We start from the raw sequence: 18,637 nt of genomic DNA, 5'->3' as shown, positions 1-18,637 counted from the left end.
AAAAAAAAAAAAAAAAGGAAAGGCTTAGGGATGTTAGGATGCTAGAATGGGTTTATGATGTGTGGTCCTCTCATTCATCTCTTTATCATTTGCTTTACCAAGGCTGTACAAGGCTAAAAGAAATACACTCTTGAATATTCTTAAAGAGTCCTGTGGTGGATGCTTTTCTAGGCCAGTGCTGTGAAGTAGAGAGGATTTATCTATGCTCTTAAGGGTTCATGTGTTGGAAACTTGGTCCAAAACATGATGGTGATGATAAGAGGTGGTGGGACCATTAAAGAGAGCTATGAGATAGTGCCAGCCTGGCCATACCTCTTCTCTGGCTTCCTTCCTCATCATGTGACATTCCCTCTTGGTATGGTCTCACTATGCTGCCATTTACCTTTGAACCATCAATTGAACAGGTACTATACAGTTTGTATTTTCAGGCTCCAAAATTATGAGCTACATAAACCTCTTTTCTTTATAAAGTGTCTACTTAAAATATTTCATTTTAGAAATGGAAAACTGACTAATACAAGTAGGAGCCATAGGAGAATACTTCCCATAAAATTGAACTGCTGGAATTCAGAGTTGAGAATAGGAACTGTGGGATATCGACAGCTGAGCTGTGCACAGAGTCAGGATACACTGTGGGTATGCTGATCATAGCAGGCAGCAGGGGCCACGGCACTGACTAAGATAACTCCATCAACAGAGAGATTGACTTTGGCTAGGTGATAATGGCCTTAGAACTGAAGTCAATTGGCAGACTACTAAAGTCTCAATTAATTGTTAAAAAAAAAATCTGGATTTGATGAAAAAGATCCTCACCTGAGTCACCACAGGAGAGTTGGGATCAGTTCCTCAGCTAATTGTGTGATGACAGACAGCAGATTTAGAGTGCTTGAATCAAAGGGAGATTATAGTCCTTTAAGGAAGAACCCTGCTATGTAGCCAAAAGTTTATAGAACATTCTCTGCCTTAGTCTTCTTTAATGCAACCCACAGTCCCACAGTGTGACAACCTATTGGGAAAGAATAAATACTCAAGTGTTGGGAGTATTAGGCATGGTCCTAAAAAATGACATGGATCTATGGAGACTCTGTCACTAGTGTGGTCTGCACTCAGATTGGAGACTCTTTGAGATCTAGTGACTGACAGAGCTTTGGCTTGGGTCTTAAGTGTCTGTAAAAGCTCCTTGTGATTTTTCAAAATAATAGTCAGTATTCTACATTTTAGCATTATGATGCTATATTATTTGGAAACCACTAGAATTGGCTTTGTATACAAAGATAGTAACCAAAACAATAATTCTGCATTTAGGGGGATTTGAGGAGATTTTTGACATCACATGCCTAAAAGACATAGAAGTAGTGATTTCCAACTTATTTGACTTAAGTTTTTCCACTCAACATACTTATTTAGCCTGTGCAAAAACAAAACAAAACAAAACTAACTAAAACAAAAAGAGTTGAATCTTGAGGAATGCCAACAGATTATAATAAATGCAATCAACAGTTAAGTCCAATAGTAGTTGCTGAACCGTATGTGATCTTCATTGCTGAGATAAATGAATATACACTCTGCCTCCTATGTACACAGATATTGATGTGGTAAATGCTTTATCCTCATTCTGTGTATTAGTCTGCTGTCCTCAGAGCCATTTGCATTCCATGGGCAGGGCCAGTATTGCATCATCATCATCTTGTCTCAGGGTTATATCAGCTCTACAATTCTTGTTTATAATTTTGCTGTCAGGGACGGTGACTGGCTTTTTTTCTAGGTGACATCATATTATTAGGCCATTATGTTGATTATCCTCTTGCTTGGATCCAGAGAGCATGAAACAGGAGCTCTTTAGGATGTCTGTACTCATCAATGACTCTTCAGTGTTTGTGCCAGAAGACAGAAAAATCTTACAGAGAAATTAAGAGGCCTGCCCTGTTGAGAAATTTCTAGAGACAGATGGAGAGAGCTTCAGTACATGTTGGTTGTATGAGTAGCAGTTGCATTATGTTAAGCAGAAACATAATTTTGCTGCTATCTTTGATTGCACATTTGGTTGCCTTTGGTCAGTCCATTAAGCAACCCTGTAGGGATGGAAGCTACTTGTGGAAGGTGATGATGGTCCTGAGGTTTCGTGTCTACAGTGAAGTCAGGGAATGACTCATTACCAAACCAATGAATTTTGGCCAGTGGATAATATAAATAATATAATAATTCAGCATAATATAAATATGAATTTTAATGTCACTATTAATCAGGTGACTGGACGTTAGATAACGATGACAAGGAAGGTTCTCTTTTGCTCTCAGATTATAAATATTCAGAAGGGCAGCAGCCCCATGATTAGGTTGCGGATAGGGTCAGGTGGTATAGACTTTTGGAGGGTAATTTCAGTACTCAAAAAAAGAGATTTTTATATAGTAGTAATGCTTATACTTGTAGACAAAAGTAATAGCAAAGATACGTGTCATGACACCATAATATCAAGAAATTGTAGGCAGGCCTTATGCTACTCAGCTACTGAGGAAGCTGAGGCAGGATGATTGCAAGTACAAGGTTTAACTGGGCTACATACTGAGTTCTGAGTTCATGGCCCTCCTGGAAAACTTAGAGAGCTCCTGTCTCAAATTTTTGAAAAAGAAAAAAAAACAAAAACAAAAACAAGAACAAAACAAAACAAGGGCTGAGTGATATAGAGTTTGAGTGTTTGCTTGGCATGTGTGAGGCCCTAGATTCAACATCTCAAAGACTGAAAAATTAAAATTTAATTTAATTTAAAAGTACATCAACAGATAGAAATAATAGAAATTCTAAACTATAATTATGGTATACTCAGGATCTGTTAGAATGTAGACTATATATTACCAAAAAATAGGTTTATATGTATATGCGGATGGCTAAAATAGAAAGGCTGTTAAAATATACACAAGCATCCATATTATATGTAAGACAACATATGAAACAAATTTCTGTAATAATCTATACTTAGCTGAGGTATTTAACAGTGTTGTGTCTGCTTCTGGCACGGTCGGTTGGGTGAAGGGAGCAGCGGTGATGTTTTTCCATGATTTGAATTTATTACATAAAATCGGTTATATATTTATTCCTTTTATACTATAAGAATTCAAAACAGAGAAATCCTGTTACTTGCCCAAATTTAAGATGATGAAAAATTCTCTCTCTCTCTCTCTCTCTCTCTCTCTCTCTCTCTCTCTCTCTCTCTCTCCTCTCTCTTCTCCCTCCCTCCCGCTTCCCTCTTTCTTTCTCTGTAGCACAGCAGGCTTGTGTACAAGTCACAAAGTCATGGTTTTATCCTGCCTCAGCATATCACATGCTGGGATTACAGGTATGTGTTAACATGCTCCTAACTCCTCCAGTTCTAATACTTAACTAATGTGATTACTTCCATTTATTTCAATTTGAGGAAAGAAAGCGGGAAAAACTGAAGAGGACTCATTTCTTTCTAAAGTGGTAGCTGTGAGGCCCTTTGAAAAGCAGTCGTTTTTACACCTGTCTTGCTTACCTTTCAGTTGAAAGTTTCCTGGGAAAGTGACTTTAAGTAGAAAAGCCTGTGTTAATAAAGTGCCACTTCCCTGCTGCTGTGCAGGACAGCCAATAAAGTAGACAAGATAAACAACTTCCTGGAATATTTCACTTTTAAAAAATGGCTGCATTAAAATGACAGGGTAGGGAGAGGAGAGGAGTGTGCAAAGATACAGGAGCCCCGTTCCCGGCTCGGTGTCCTGCCTTACCTGACCGTACCTGACCTTGTAAGATACACTGAGCGTCACAGCCTCTGCCTCTTCACCTGAAAGTGGCGTTGATAACTGTCCTCCCTTCCTGGCAGGGTTGGCCTTTCAACTTGGTGAGCTGTCACGAGAAGGCACTGTATAAACTACATAGGAAAGTCCCTTTTCTGTATGTTTGTCCCCACCCAGAGCTTTTCCGACTTAAATGTTGAAGCAATACAGAAATAATGAATTTGGGAAATATTGTGGTTTACTGTTTGCCTCCATTTCTGGACTGTAGATTCCATGGCAGCAGAGAACACATCTAATTTTTATTCCTATTAGTTTCTACTACCAAAGTAGCCCTTAGAATCTGTTCAATGAACAGCTGAGTGAGTGACTAAGAAAAGAAAATCAGCTACTTTCACCCCTTCTCTTCCCCCCAAGCCTCTTTGTTTTCAAGTCATTTATAAGTTAACTAAACAGATGATTTTGTTTAAGAAACCGAAGTTGCCAACTCCCCCGACCTGGAGGAGGAATTCCTGGGTAGTTGAGAATCTTTCCCCTGCTACCCGGGCTCAGGTGATTTCCTTCATGGCAGAAAGGTCAGAATCTGGCAGTCACCACACCTCTGCTGGGCAGTAAAACACTCCCAGGATTAGCTGGCCCTGGAGCCTAATGGATTTCTGGAGTCTGGACCATGTCATATGAGGTTCTTACTTGGGATCAACCAGAGAAATCAGAAAAGCTCTTGACTTTAAAGTCATATGACAGGCAAAAATGCCTCTTCTGAAGTCTAGACTTCACTGTCTTTTGCTAAAACATCAAACATTTAAAAACCAATAGGATAAAAGGACCATTTGCATTAACAAATCAAGCGAAATCATATCCAAAGGGATTTTCTTGCATGTTGCCTATTGCCGGGATAAATTTGTTCAGAAAAAAATCTATTCTGAGGACTGCACTTGGCACCTTAGAAAAGTACTTTGACCTTCAGTTAACTGTAAGGAAATGTCTTCAGTACCAGGGAAGTGCTCTAGTAGGCTGCTATTAGGTTTCCTTGATTTCATAAGCACCTTCCTCTGAACTTTACATTAAGGGTAAATAGGCAATTTTAAAATTAAATGATAGGAAGCCTCTAACCAGCTTCCAGCTCCAGGGGCTGAAAATTTAAAAATACTGGATTTTCTTTTCTTTTCTTTTTTTTTTTTAACAAAGGGGAAGTAATGAGTTCCCCTCAAAGTGCATCTACTTCTTTTACAAAAGATAAACAAATCCTGATTTTTCTCAACTAGATATCCTTAAAAAAAATCTATTGATAGGAAAACTAATTTAGGAAAGGTTATTGTAATTAAATGTGAATGACAAAGAATGAGAGCGAGAGTGAGAGCGAGAGCGAGAGCGAGAGCGAGAGAGAGAGAGAGAGAGAGAGAGAGAGAGAGAGAAACAGATACAGATACAGAGACAGAGAGACTTGGCTTTCCCCTCTGACTCCATCCTTCTAGTGGACTTCATGCAGATTTAATCAGCCCTGTTTGTGGTTTATATTCATTCTGTCACCAGATGGTGCTGCACTGTCTGCTGGTGCTGTGTACAGTCCTCTTCCCCTGGCAATCAAAGAGTTGTGGTCTTTTTAGAACTCCCAGTTAAGAGCATGAGAGCTACTAAGTAGAAAGTGGGTTTTTATTTCCCATCATCCTGTCCATATTTATGCCCCTCTTTCTAGTTTACTGTGCCGTTTTTCCCTCAATCTTCTGACCTACTGTCCTTTATTGCCTTCCAATGTATTATTAAACATTACTTCATGGTAACAAAAAAGGTTTAATTAGGTTTAAAATAGTTTTATTTTCAAATTGTGATAGGTTCCCTTTACCTTCTGCACCCTGCTTAGACATGGTTTAGCATTGCCCACAGGTCTCATGGATAATGAGACTTATGCTGCATTGGATGTATCACTGCACTTCTGCTCATTTTTGTAGTTATTAAACCAAATGTGTGTAAAGAAACTTGCAAAAGATAGTGCCTTATTGGGAGTTTAAAAGGAGCATCAAAACTTTTTAAAGGAGTCATAATCCTGATAAATTTGTCTGACATCGAAGAATGCAAAGCACACTCACTGGGAGACATGGATTACAAATGAACAATAACCCAAGATTTATTTCATGATTTATGAACAAAATAAAATTCAAAGAGACTATATGATCAGATTTTTACATAGGCCTTTCTCCTTTTTTCCTTTCTTTTCTTCATCTATTTGTTTGTGCTTGTATATGTTCTTGCAGGTGCCTACAGAGGCCAGGAGAGGGTGTAAGATCACCTAAAGCTGGAACTTCAGGTGGTTATGAGCTGCCCAATGTGTGTGTTAGGAACGGAGTTCTGGTCCTCTGAAAGGCAGCAAGTAGTCTTAACCATTGAGCCATCTTGCTTGCCCCTACGTAGACTTTTCTTAAAGCATATTTAAAGTATGTTACTTAAAGGAACAGTTTGATCTTTGAACTATTGTGGGAACTGATTCATCTTTCTAAGCTGTGCAAGTCATACCTACAGATCCCAGATGCTTTGGTCAATTCTCATATCAGATACTATACACCATTGTGACTTACATGTATATACTTGTAAGCAGCAAGCCAACTTTCCCACACTGTTTATCATCCAAATCCTCACTGCCAGCCCTGCTCCTTTTAGCCTTATATCTTTGCTGGTCTCCTCAGCAGGGATCTGTATACCTGCCAAAGCACAGCTCCTTAAATCTGCTTATCATAACTGAAGTTTTGACTATGTACTTGTGTTTTTTGTGTTGCATGGTTATAAAGAATTGTTTATGTAAGTGCGTGCATGTGTGTTCAGGTGCAAATGCACGTGTGTGTGTGTGTGTGTGTGTGTGTGTGTGTGTGTGATAACAATAGCAGAGGCTGTATCAGAATGTTCTATTCATAATGTAGATTAACATGCAAGAATGTTAGATATTGTAAAGCAATCATTGAAACTTCAGTGATTTGATGATCCATAATCATTTCTTATTATTCCTCAACATTCAATTAACTGGACACTCAGTCTTTAATCTTCCTGTTGACAGCCTGCTCCAGTGACTGTACTTTGATGTTTTATTGAATTAATCTAATTCCCAATAAATTATGAATTTACAATAGAATCAGTTTTGCCATTTCTTTTTAAAACTTCCATCCACATTTAATTATTAACATCAATTTTATGACTAATGGATTTTCTCTCTTATTTCCATACATTCACATCATACACAGATCATGTTCAACCATCTTTATTCTGCTTTCAGTCCCTTATCACTCCCCAAATAGCTTTCCTAGTCCTTGAAGTCCCTCTTAATTTCCTTCTGTCCCTACAATCACCTTCCCCATCTCCATTGACTAAGATTCCATCCAATACTTCTGCAAGATTGATGTCTTGGTTTCCATGAATGACTGAGAACATATGGTATTTGTCTTTCAGTGTCTGGCTTGTGTTACCCATCATAATATTCTCCAACTTTCACTGAAAACTTTTATTGCAATGTGTCTAAATATTGGAAATGGTTATAATGAAACAAATAGTAACTTCTCTTTAATTTTTCTATTTTGAGGAGAATCTTATTTACTGTATTATCTTTGAAGATCACAAAATATTCTAAGACAGTATTTATAGCAATAGTTAATGTGGCATAAGAAATTACTTCTTTTAGGGTGCATTCTTTTTTTCATTCTCAATAGAATACAAAGATAACAGAAAGCTTCATAAAGATACCTATGGATAAATTTAAAAGTAACAACACTGACTATGTGTTAGTAATAAAATGTATAAAAAATACTCTTGGAAGAAATAATTAAAACAAATGATTTAAATGGACTTAAAATATTAGTTTTTTTAATTGAGCCTTTAAAATTTCATATATTTCTCACTCACATCCAGACCCCTCCTCCATCCATGCCTCCCCTCCCCCAGAAACCTATGCAATCTGCCATACATGCTGAGTCCTATTCATCCAGATATTTGTACCCAAATGTTCTTTAGTGTAAATGCATCCACTGGAGTCTAGTCAGCCCATCCAGTGTTCGTATGTAAGTCATACTCTCCCCGACCCAGCAGCAATCAGTCTCAAATAGTTCTCAATCTAGTGCTAACCTGCCACCTATTTTTCACCTCCCCTTTGGGCCCTTGTTTAATTGAGCTGACATGGGTCCCTGCCCCAAGCGTATATGAGCAAGCCCCATTGGTCTGGAAGCCTCCACCTCATACGTTCATGAACCAGCCTTGGCTCTTACAATCTTTCCACCTCCTCTTCTTCAAAGGTCCCTGAGCTCTGGGTGGGTGAGGTTCCATATAGGAGTCCCATCCTACACTCTACAGTCTCTTATTCGCCAAAACTTGGCCAGCTGAGGTCTTCTGTGTATAACGCACTCTGATGTACATGGAAGCCTCACTGGTGAGAATTGAGGGGTAGGTGCATTAGCCCTCACTCTACTCCTTACTCTGCTGTGCTCCATGAGCTTTGGTTGTAGGGATTCAACTGCAGATGTGTCACCTAGTACTGGGCACCTCCCAGGTGTATGTTCTCTGTGTATGACCAGATGTGCAACTCTGCAGTAGCCTCCATCTTTTGCAAAAAGGGACCTCTTTGATTGCTGTATGGCATGCTTGTCACTCTAAGGGAAGTCTCTTCTATCTCGTACTGCATTCCCTGCCAAGCGGCTCCCATGTATACATATGCATTAATATTCAGCCACTCTGTGCATTTCTCATAGGGTTTCTAGGGCATCACTTTTCCCTCTAGGTTTCCTGGCCCCCTGAGATTTACTACTCTCCACTCTTTTTCTCCCATCTGGCCTCTGTCCCCTCCCTTCTTAGTCACAGTGCCCCCATTTTCCCACCCTCCCCCCAATACCTCCCAACTCCTCCTGCCATCTTTCCTTTCCTGACTTCCCTCCCTCCCCCACACCATGGTCCCTTGCATACCGCCCCCTCCTCCCTGCGGATTACTCACAATTTTCCACCTCTCTCAGGTAGCATCTGTTCCCTACTATCTCCCTTTAAGGTTGTTTCTTTTCCTTTACCTTCATGTATCAGTTGCCTTTATTTGGCTCCTGGTGTTACCTCAGAATTTATATACTCACTAATAAGGGATTTGTGCTAAACTCCACAAATGAGGAGAACATACATCACTTGCTTTTCTGCATTTGTGTTACTTCACTTAGTATAACACTCTCTAGCTCCATCCATTTACCTGCAAAATTCATAATTTCATCTTTTCTTATTGCTGAATAGAACTCCATTGATTAGATGTACCACATTTTCATTAACCATTTGTCATTTAGGTGTTTCCATTTCTTAGCTATTGTGAAGAGAGCAGCAACAAATATGAATGTACAGGTATCTCTAGAGTACGATGGGTCCTTTGGGTATATGCCAAGGAGTGGTATCACTGGATCACATGGTAGGTTCATTTTTAGTTTTTTGAGGGTTCTGCTTTCCATAGTGGTTGCACAAGTTTGCATCCCCACCAGCAATGAATCAGTGTTCCTCTTTCTCCACATCTTCTCCAACATTTGGAGTCTTCCGTTTTCTTGATCTTGGCCAATCTGACTGGGGTAAGATGAAATCTTAAAGTGATTTTGATTTGCATTTCTCTAATTATTAAGGATGCTGAGCACTTTTTAAGGTGCTTCTTAACCATTTTTATTTCTTTACTTGAGAACTCTCTGTTTAGGTCTATCACCCATCTTTTTATTGGGTCATTTATCTTTTTTCTTTTTTGAGTTCTTTGTATATTCTAGATACTAATCCTCTGTTAGATGTGTATCTGGTGAAGATTTTCTCCCACTCAGTGGGTTTTGTCTTCCTTCCTTAGTTATTTCTTTTGCTGTACAGAAACTTTTTAATTTAATGAGGTCCCACTTATTGATTGTTGACCTTATAATTTCAGCTACCTGATATTCAACAAAGGTGCTAAGAACACACAATAGAGGAAAGGTAGCATCTTGAACAAGTGGTGCTGGCAAAACTGGATCTTTACCTGCAGAAAAATGAAACTTGACCCTTATCCTTCACCCTGTACAAAAGTCAACTCCAAATGGATCAAAGACCTCAATATAAAACCTGAAACTCAGAAACTGCTAGAAGACAACATAGGCAGCACCCTCCAAGATATAGGCATAGGAAAGGACTTTCTAAACCAGACACGAGCTGCTCAGGCACTAAAATATTAGATATTTATAAGCCTTAATGACATAAGTAAGCTGCTGTTGATAGAGACAAAAGAAAAATCTATAGCAGGCATGGTTCCATTTTGAATTGCTATCAACCTAATATATTACTCCAAGGATGATACGCTGGGGAGAGGCGGCACTTGTGGGATGTCCTTTCTATAGGAAAAAATAATTTTTATGAAACTAAGTGAGCCATGATAAAATTCATACTGGTCAGTAGGAGATTCTATGAAGTCATACCAAATGTGAGAAGCAAAGGATTCATTAAATTGAAGCAACCCATCCATTGACAAATCCATACAACTAAAATAAACTGTAAATAAAGTCATAGTCCTATAATATGTATAAATTAAATCAGTCTAGAGATTCTAAGTTCAGTTAGGGTTCACTAGATTCTACTATAAGGAAGTAAGGGAGGAAGAATTTGGTTGAGGCTGCTAGCTTAGTTCAATAGCCAATTTAAGATTTCCTACCTGGGCTGGAGAGATGACTCAGCATCTAAGAGTACTTGCTGCTCTTCCAGAAGACTCAAGACCAGTTTCCAGCACCAGGTGGGGTGGCTCACAACTGCATGTAACTCCAGCTTCAGGGGATTTGATGCCGTTTCTGGCCTCCATGGGCACCTGCATACACCTGGCATACACACATTCTCTTCCCCCTCTCCCCCATCCCGGCCCCCACAATTTCTGGCTAAGTGTGGTATCTCACACCTCTAATCTTAGCAGATGCAAGTTCAAGGCCAACTTGGTATACACAGAGAGTTCCAGGACAGTCAGAGTTACATAGTGATTCTCTTCAAATTTTCTTTTTACCTATTCATATATCAACCAGCAAATATTCAAAGAAAGAAATAAGAACCCACTGTTTGCTTTCCTAATTTTTAATATCATCACTTTATTTCCAAAACTAGATTTCATTTTCTGACCTGATATATCATGAAAGCATTGTTTTGTGTACAAACAAGTTTTTGTACACAAGTTTCCTGGTACAACATTCTAGAAAACATTTTAGATATATTTATCTATCCTAAGTGTCAAACAATGCTGTGGGGAATATAATAAAAATCAGTCAAATGTGACACATCCAAATACCTTCCATTTAACTATATGGTAAAACTATCAATTTGAAGATTTTTAGCTCTCATTCTGATTTTTAATTCTATATTTTCAGGTAACATTATCACCATTTTTTGCTAATTGCAACATTATCTATGAACCACTAGTTATAAAACATGAGAATTTAACTCTCTACACCCCTTCCCTATCCCTCCATATACTTTTCAATGACTACTCTCTCAACAGAGAAATTTCACCAAATATCAAATAAACAAATCACATTTACATCATTATTTTTAAAGTCTTGTATAAATATCATCAATGAAGCAATCTTTATATTTTGTTACTGAAATTTTAGTTTTATCTGAACTCTACTGTCATTCTTGCCATTTTTGCTTTCTTCTAATAATCACGCATCTATCTCCTAACTTTAGGAAAGCTACAATTTTCCACCTAAATACATTTTTAAAAATTTTATGTGTGTTGCCAGGGATGGTGGCACACACCTTGAACACCTTTAATACCAGCACTCAGGAGGCTGAGGCAGGTGGATCTCTGTGAGATCGAGTTGAGTCTACTCTGATTAACAAAATGGGTTACAGGTCGGCTGGGGCTATGGGAAGACCCTGTCTCAAAAAACAAAACAAAACAAAAAAAACCCTAAAGGATTTTATGTGTATGAGTGTTTTGCCAGCATGTATGTAAGTACATCACAGGTGCAGCGCCCACCATTGCCAGAAGAGGGTGTTGGAATCCCTGGAACTGAAGTTGCTAATATTGTTACCTGCCATGTCGGTTCTAGAACTGAACCCAGGTGTTCTGCAAGAGCAGCCAGTGCTCTCAAACACTGAGCCATCTCTTCATCCCCCACCTAATATATTTTTAAGGTACATACCATTTTGTTCTCTGAGTTTTGCCTTTTGTAGCCTTCTGTGCTCCAGTTCCAGTGAAACTCCTCATTTCTTTTTCTTACTCAGCCATCAGGTAAATTAATAAGGTCAGCTTTCCTTTACTTTTATTATGGATTTCCTTGTTGTTTTTTTTTTTGGACAGGGTCCTGCTAACCATAGCTGGCCTGAAATTCAATATGTAGATCAGACTTTCTATCTCTGTTTCTAGAATGCTGGGACTACAGGTGTGTGCCTTCACACCCAGCTCCTTCCTCATTTTGGTGGAAAATACTATGCAATGACTTCCTTGGGGGAGGGGGGGTAAGAACCACAAGATAAGTATCTTGAGCACAAGTCTGAAAAATGCTTTTATTCTCCTGTCATATTAACAAAACTAATGATTAATAGTTGGGCTCAGTATAGACTTATACATTGGAATTAATTTTTCTTAAAGGCTTTTAAGTCATCGTGCCATTGGTTTTTCGCTTCCAGGTGCAGTCAAGAATCATGTGTGTTGTACATTCTAAATTTCCTTCCTGTCACTGAAAGTATTTAGTACTTTTCTTTCCCTATGGTGTTCAATCATTTCACAGGGATGGCGCTATTGTGGATCATTTTAAAAATCTTGGGAATTCTTTCAACCTGGTAATTCATATGATTTAGTTTGAGTAAATTTCTTCTCTGAAGTTTTAATTTATTCTTTGTCTTTAAAATGTCTATTAAAGTTTCTATTTCCTTGATTTTCTACCTTATTTTATTGTGTTCCCTTGTACTCTCTTTTTTGTTCTATAATATTTGAAATTTCTACGTATTGATTTAACTTTTCCAAGAGACATAAACAAATTGGTTTACTCCTGATCGAATACTAGTGACAGACTGAAGAAGCAATTCCAGCCAAATATGGCTGGCTGAACCAATGAGTTCAATTCGGGGTACTTACAGGAGCATGGACAACTTATGGATAGCAACAACCATTAACTGCCTAGGTATCCTTGTGTGTTGGGGGGGTGGGGGTGTCTTCCATGATAGATGGAACCAATCTTGTTCAGGTCTCATGTGGGTAATCATAGCTAATGAGAGATCAAGATAGTTTGGCTAAGCTACTCAGAAACTTGCAGAGCTAGAACTAGACCCCATTTTCTTGAATCTTGGTATAATTTCCTTTGTATCATTAGCTCTCAGATTGCACCCTTATTACATTAATGTCTCAATTTTTATTCAGAATTTACTTCTATCTCCTTAAATAATTCAATATCTAAAGGACTATAAAAAGTTAATTCATGCCATGTTTGTATAAAGTGCTTTTTCATTGTGTAGAGAATAGATTATCTTTTTAAATCAGACATGCCAAGTGTCCCTCCTTAGACACACTTGTGAGAAGAGAACAAATGGGCTTCGTGAGTAGCGCAAACTTCTCATTCCTGTCTCCCTTCGCTGCTTTTCCTTTGTTATCATAATCACCACAGACTGTTTATCCTAATACAAATTCTATAAATAAACTCAATAAATACAGATAAATACAATGAACAATAGGAAGCAATCACTTTTAATACTAAACCACAAACGTAATTATTGTTGCCATAGTTCCCTATATCTATACTTAATGGAGAAAGAAGGAGGTATGTAGAAAGGAGTGGGAATTTGTCAAAACAACATTATAACAATAGAAAATTTAAATAAAACTTATTCTACTTAATGATGCCTGAATGAAATTTGATCATAAAAAGGGAAAACAGATTAAAACAGCATTAGCTACTGAACTTCAGATAAACATGGTCTGAATTCACCACATAAAGGAAACATTAAGGAACCTTTTAAATTTATGCCTCAGTTCACTCTGGGTTCTTGCTGTAACATTTCCCATCTCCTTCAAGGACACGCCTTGGAATAATTACTCAAAGTAGAGAACCATAAAAATCAAAGTGATGGGTTCAAATCCTGTCCTTACCACTCAACAGTTATATGAAATTGAGCACAAAATTTATATTCCTCACTCCTCAGTTTCTTCATCTGTATTATGAGACTAATAATATTCAGTGACTCAAAAGTACTCTGTGGGAGTCAAATGAGTTCTTAGAACACTTTTTTAAAGCTAGTTCATCTTCTAGAAGTGATAGATACTATCATTCATTCTTCAAGCTCTTTCAATTGTATTCTTTTATTTATTTATTTTCATTTTATATCTATGAGTGTTTTCCTGAATGCATGTAAGCATACCATGTGTGAAAAATGCCAACAGGGGTCATAAGAGGGCAACAGATCCCCTGAAACTGGAGTTATATAGATTTTAGCCACTATGTGGGTGCTGGTAACCTGAGGTCTTCTGCAAGAGCATCCAGTGCTCTTAACCACTGAGCCATTTCTCCAGTCCCTCAATTTTATTATTGGCTAGCTTACTTTTGCTCTATCATACTGTATAATATTATAACCTGTTTGAAACTTTAATTTTTACCAGTTATTTGAATATCTATGTATAAAATCAAAAGGCATGGCCATTCTTGTAGCACAGCTTTCTCATTTATGAATATTTTGATTTATTTTATAAAAAGTCTAGTTTCTTTAACCCTTAAATGGCTTAACATCACTTTCCAACCTAACAAAACAAGTCTAATTTCAATAACCTAGCTCCTGGCAAGATCTCCAGCTCCATCTCAACCTGCCCTATCCTTGCCCAGTACCCTCTGCAGCCTCCATTTCAAAGCTGTTTTTTATGGGCATGCCAGACTCTTAAAAATCTTTATTCATTGGCTCATGGTGTTGTTTCTGTTTAGAATAACATCTTCTCTAGCCAACTTGGAAAAAGTTTACTTGACTTGTGATAGACACTTTCCGTTTGAGTGTCACCATATTCCTTCCAATCACTTAGCCTTCAAGCCTAGGAGATCTTTTCTGCTGTGTTTTCTACATTGCAGCCCATATCAGTTCATCAGGTAATGCTACGAGCTCACTTACAAATTATTTCCTAAATAGAGTCACATTTAAGTCTTACTATTACCATCTTGGACCAAGCTTCTTGGATGATCTTTAATATTTCCAAAGTGCTGTCCTTTCCTATCTAACTCTGCCTGCTTCCAGTCTGCTCTTTATACAACTAGAAAATTTTTCTCCTCTAATGCAAACTTACTTTTGTTTCATGAGACTCCAGATGTGTTTTTTCCTCAGGGTTATGTTGTTAGATGATGCTATGAAATGTTCTTAAAGTTGCAATGTTCAGTAAGTATGCAATGAAAGTTGGAGGTGATCTTTAGATTGGATTTCTCCTTCAACCAAAATCATTTTATTGTCAGGAAATATTAATGCCCTTTTTCTCTACTAGGAAGTAATGCCTCTGTTCTTCTTTTTGAAATGCTAAGTGTATTTCAGAAATACTTTGCTACTTGCCAGTGATGGTTTGAAGATTTCACATTCTGTATATCAATGTCTTTGAGTTGGAAATTTAATTTAGAGTCTTAGATATGTGAGTTTAAAAAATATAACTGTCTTCCTAGAAAAAACTGTTTTTAGAGAAATAAGGGCTGATCATTTCTACTATGCCTGAGATCTCTCCTCAAGTGGTCTTATTCTTGATATTTTCAATTCACAAGAAAGAAAGAAATGAAGGACAAGAAAAAGAAAGAAGGGAGAAAGGAAGGAAGGAGGAAGGAAATAAAATATAGTGAAATCAATAGTCCTCTATCAGTAATCACACTTTCAGCATCATTACCAGTAGCATCATAATGGCAGCAACAGATACTTATTGAATGCTTTCTACTTTTCAGGCCAAGAGCAAAACATTTCATAAGCATCATCTCATTTAATATCCACTACAATTTAATACTCAAAGAAATGTTATGTAACTTGCCCCAGTTGCCCAAGTAGCAGGTGTCATGACCAAACCTGAACCCATGTCATATCAGATGATCCCACACTCTCCACCACTCTTTCACAGAATCTCTCATCTCTCATCACTAATTACGAATAAGAATGCAAAAATGTCCTTCAAAGTTGAGTTAAGCAACTGGAAATATTTGTGGTTATGATTCTTATTTCCTCCATTGAAAAATAGACGGTGTTTCACAGTTTTAAATCACGACTCCATTAGCATTCAGATTTTGCTGTGTGAGGTTTTGGGTCTTTGCCACAAAATGCCCTTTAAAGAAAAATTTGACCAAGTGGTATCCTAGGCCCACTCGTAGGGCACAACAGATCTATTGAAATGAAGCTGCCGGATTTGAGTGGTCTGGGAAACATAATGTATACTGCTGACTACACAGATTCCAAATTCCTTTTAGTGCCTATACAGCACTGATTTTTCATATTTAGCAGTGTTCACAAATAGTCCATCTAATTTTGTTCACTAATTTTGGAAGTAGGCAATAACACTATCCTATAAACCACAGCTAGAAGAGGATGTTTCCTTCATAATCCCCACACTTTCTACCCAATGCAAATTTACAGAAACTCAGACTAAAATAAGATGTCCCCTAGACTGTTGCTTACAGAATGACTACAATACTGGACATTTAGGGCCCTTGGTTTTAACCGACAGAAACTCAAAGGGGCTTAAGTACAAAATGAGTTTATTGAGTCCTGCAAATGTAAAGTTTTGGGATGCTAATATATCTGGATCCAGATGATCCAAGAATGTCATCAGAAATCTGCCTTGAGTCAGCTCTCAACTTTTTTTTTTCTTTACATTCCTTAAAGTCCCTTCAGATAATATTCAAATGGGGCAAAGGTAGAGTTTGTGTATTTAGCTTAGTAACATCCTGATGTTAAAGGTGCTTCAGTCCCTGTCATTTCAGCTGAAGTTTCTGGATCACCTGTCATTGGCTAATTTTGTGTCAGTTATCCATCCCTGAATTGTACCAATGTTCAGTGTAATTGAGTGTCCTGAATGACCACTTAGGGATGTTACTTTGCTGAAACAGGTCAGTCTTATTCTGCTGTTGCTTCTAGGCTATAATTTGGCCAAATTTCCCTTTCAACTTCCTCTTGAAGCTGAGGGCTCCAATCAGTCTCACTCAAATCCCATGGTAGATGTGACAGGTAGTTTTAATGGTCAACTTACTATAACCAAGAAGCACCTGGTAAGAAAGCCTCAGTGAGGGATTGTCTACAACAGGCTGGCCTGTGGGCATGTCTGTGGAGGAGTGTGCTGATAACCATGATTGCTGTAGGAAGAACCCACTAAGTGTGGGCATCATCTTTGGGTAGTAGCCCAGAGAAAAGGACATGGAAGAAGAAAACCTTTACTTTTTTGCTGGCTCCTCCACGTTCATGTACCTTATTGCTGCTGACTCCTTTGCTGATCTTAGAATCAGCCTCTTTGGGCTTCCAACTGTGGAGTAAAGATCAGCAGCTCTCCAGCAATTCTCCAGGCCTTTGGTACCAGACTGGGACTGCTCAGGCAGCTAGCATTGTGGAATGAACACTATTAACTGTTAGGTTCTTCACCTCTCCAGTACAAAATAGCCATTGTTGGACTACTCTGACCTTATTCTGTAAGCCAATCTAATCATCTTTTAATATATATTCATTCTGTCAGTTCTGTTCTCTAGAGAACCCTAATAAAACAGGTAAAGTGGACAAGATATTTATTTTATCAGAAGAAAGGAAAACAGATGGTGGTCAAACCAAACAAATCTAAAACATGATATTTTGAGTCTCTGTTACTTAGTTTAAACAAACAAACACAAAATCCTCTCATTTTATTGACATAATGCCAAGTTGCTTTCAATTAATGCTTTTCTTTTTAAAAATATTTCTTTATGTGAATTATTTTACGTGCATGAGTGTTTTGCCTACATGTATATAAGTGCCCATGTGCACGCAGTATCCTTAGAGACCAGAAGTGAGTAGTGGATTACCGAGAACTGGAGTTCACCTAGCTGTCCCCATTCTACCCTGCTGATCCAGGACCCTGTATAGTCAATCCTGGAATCTCAGCTAAAAAGTTGTACCTATCTCTGGATGAACTGAGACCACGTCATTCATCCCAATTGCACATCAATATAAAGTGGCCCCAGAATTGAACACTAAGCACTACTCAGCTGGGCCACAACCTGACAAATTGGGAAAACAACAAACAAGATAGAAGGAAACATTCAACAAGGGACAAGATCACTTACTCATACCAAGAAACACTACCACACAGGTCCAGATGCCAAGATCTCAGAGAAAAAAACACAAACAACATCAATAACCAAGATAATATGGCTACTAGAGAAATTAACAACTCCATCGTAATGTTTCCAGAGAATGACAACCAAGGGGACACACAAGACAATTATTTCAAACTAGCAATTATAATGGCAACTCTATGTTCAAGGAATTTAAAGAGGATATGGATAAAAAACTGAAAACCATGAAAACACAAGCAAATGAATAAAATAACTAAAACAATTCAAAACATAAAACTAGAATTCAATAAAGAGAATCTTTGAGGAAAAGACAATCTGAAACAAACCTTAAAAAAGAAAAAAAACAGGAAACTCAAATAGAAAGCTTAGAAAAAAGACAAAAAAGGAAGTGGAGGAAATGGAAAGCAGTGTCAGGTCTAGAAGAGAAGCCTGAGGAAACAGACTGCTCACTCAAAGAAAATATCAATATGCAAGACCTCTGAGACACTGTAAAAAAAAACACCTATTAATATAAACATAGAAGGAGAAGAAATCCACTTCAAAGGCACAGAAAATATTTTTAATAAAGTCATAGAAGAAAAGCTCCCAAACCTAGGAAAGAGATATCTATAAAGGTTCAAGAGGCATACAGAACACCAA

The sequence above is a fragment of the Nannospalax galili genome, unplaced genomic scaffold (genome assembly GCF_000622305.1).
Source record: "Nannospalax galili isolate Female #2095 unplaced genomic scaffold, S.galili_v1.0 scaffold281, whole genome shotgun sequence".
Taxonomy (NCBI): domain Eukaryota; kingdom Metazoa; phylum Chordata; class Mammalia; order Rodentia; family Spalacidae; genus Nannospalax; species Nannospalax galili.
Note: the sequence above shows the minus strand (reverse complement) of the source record.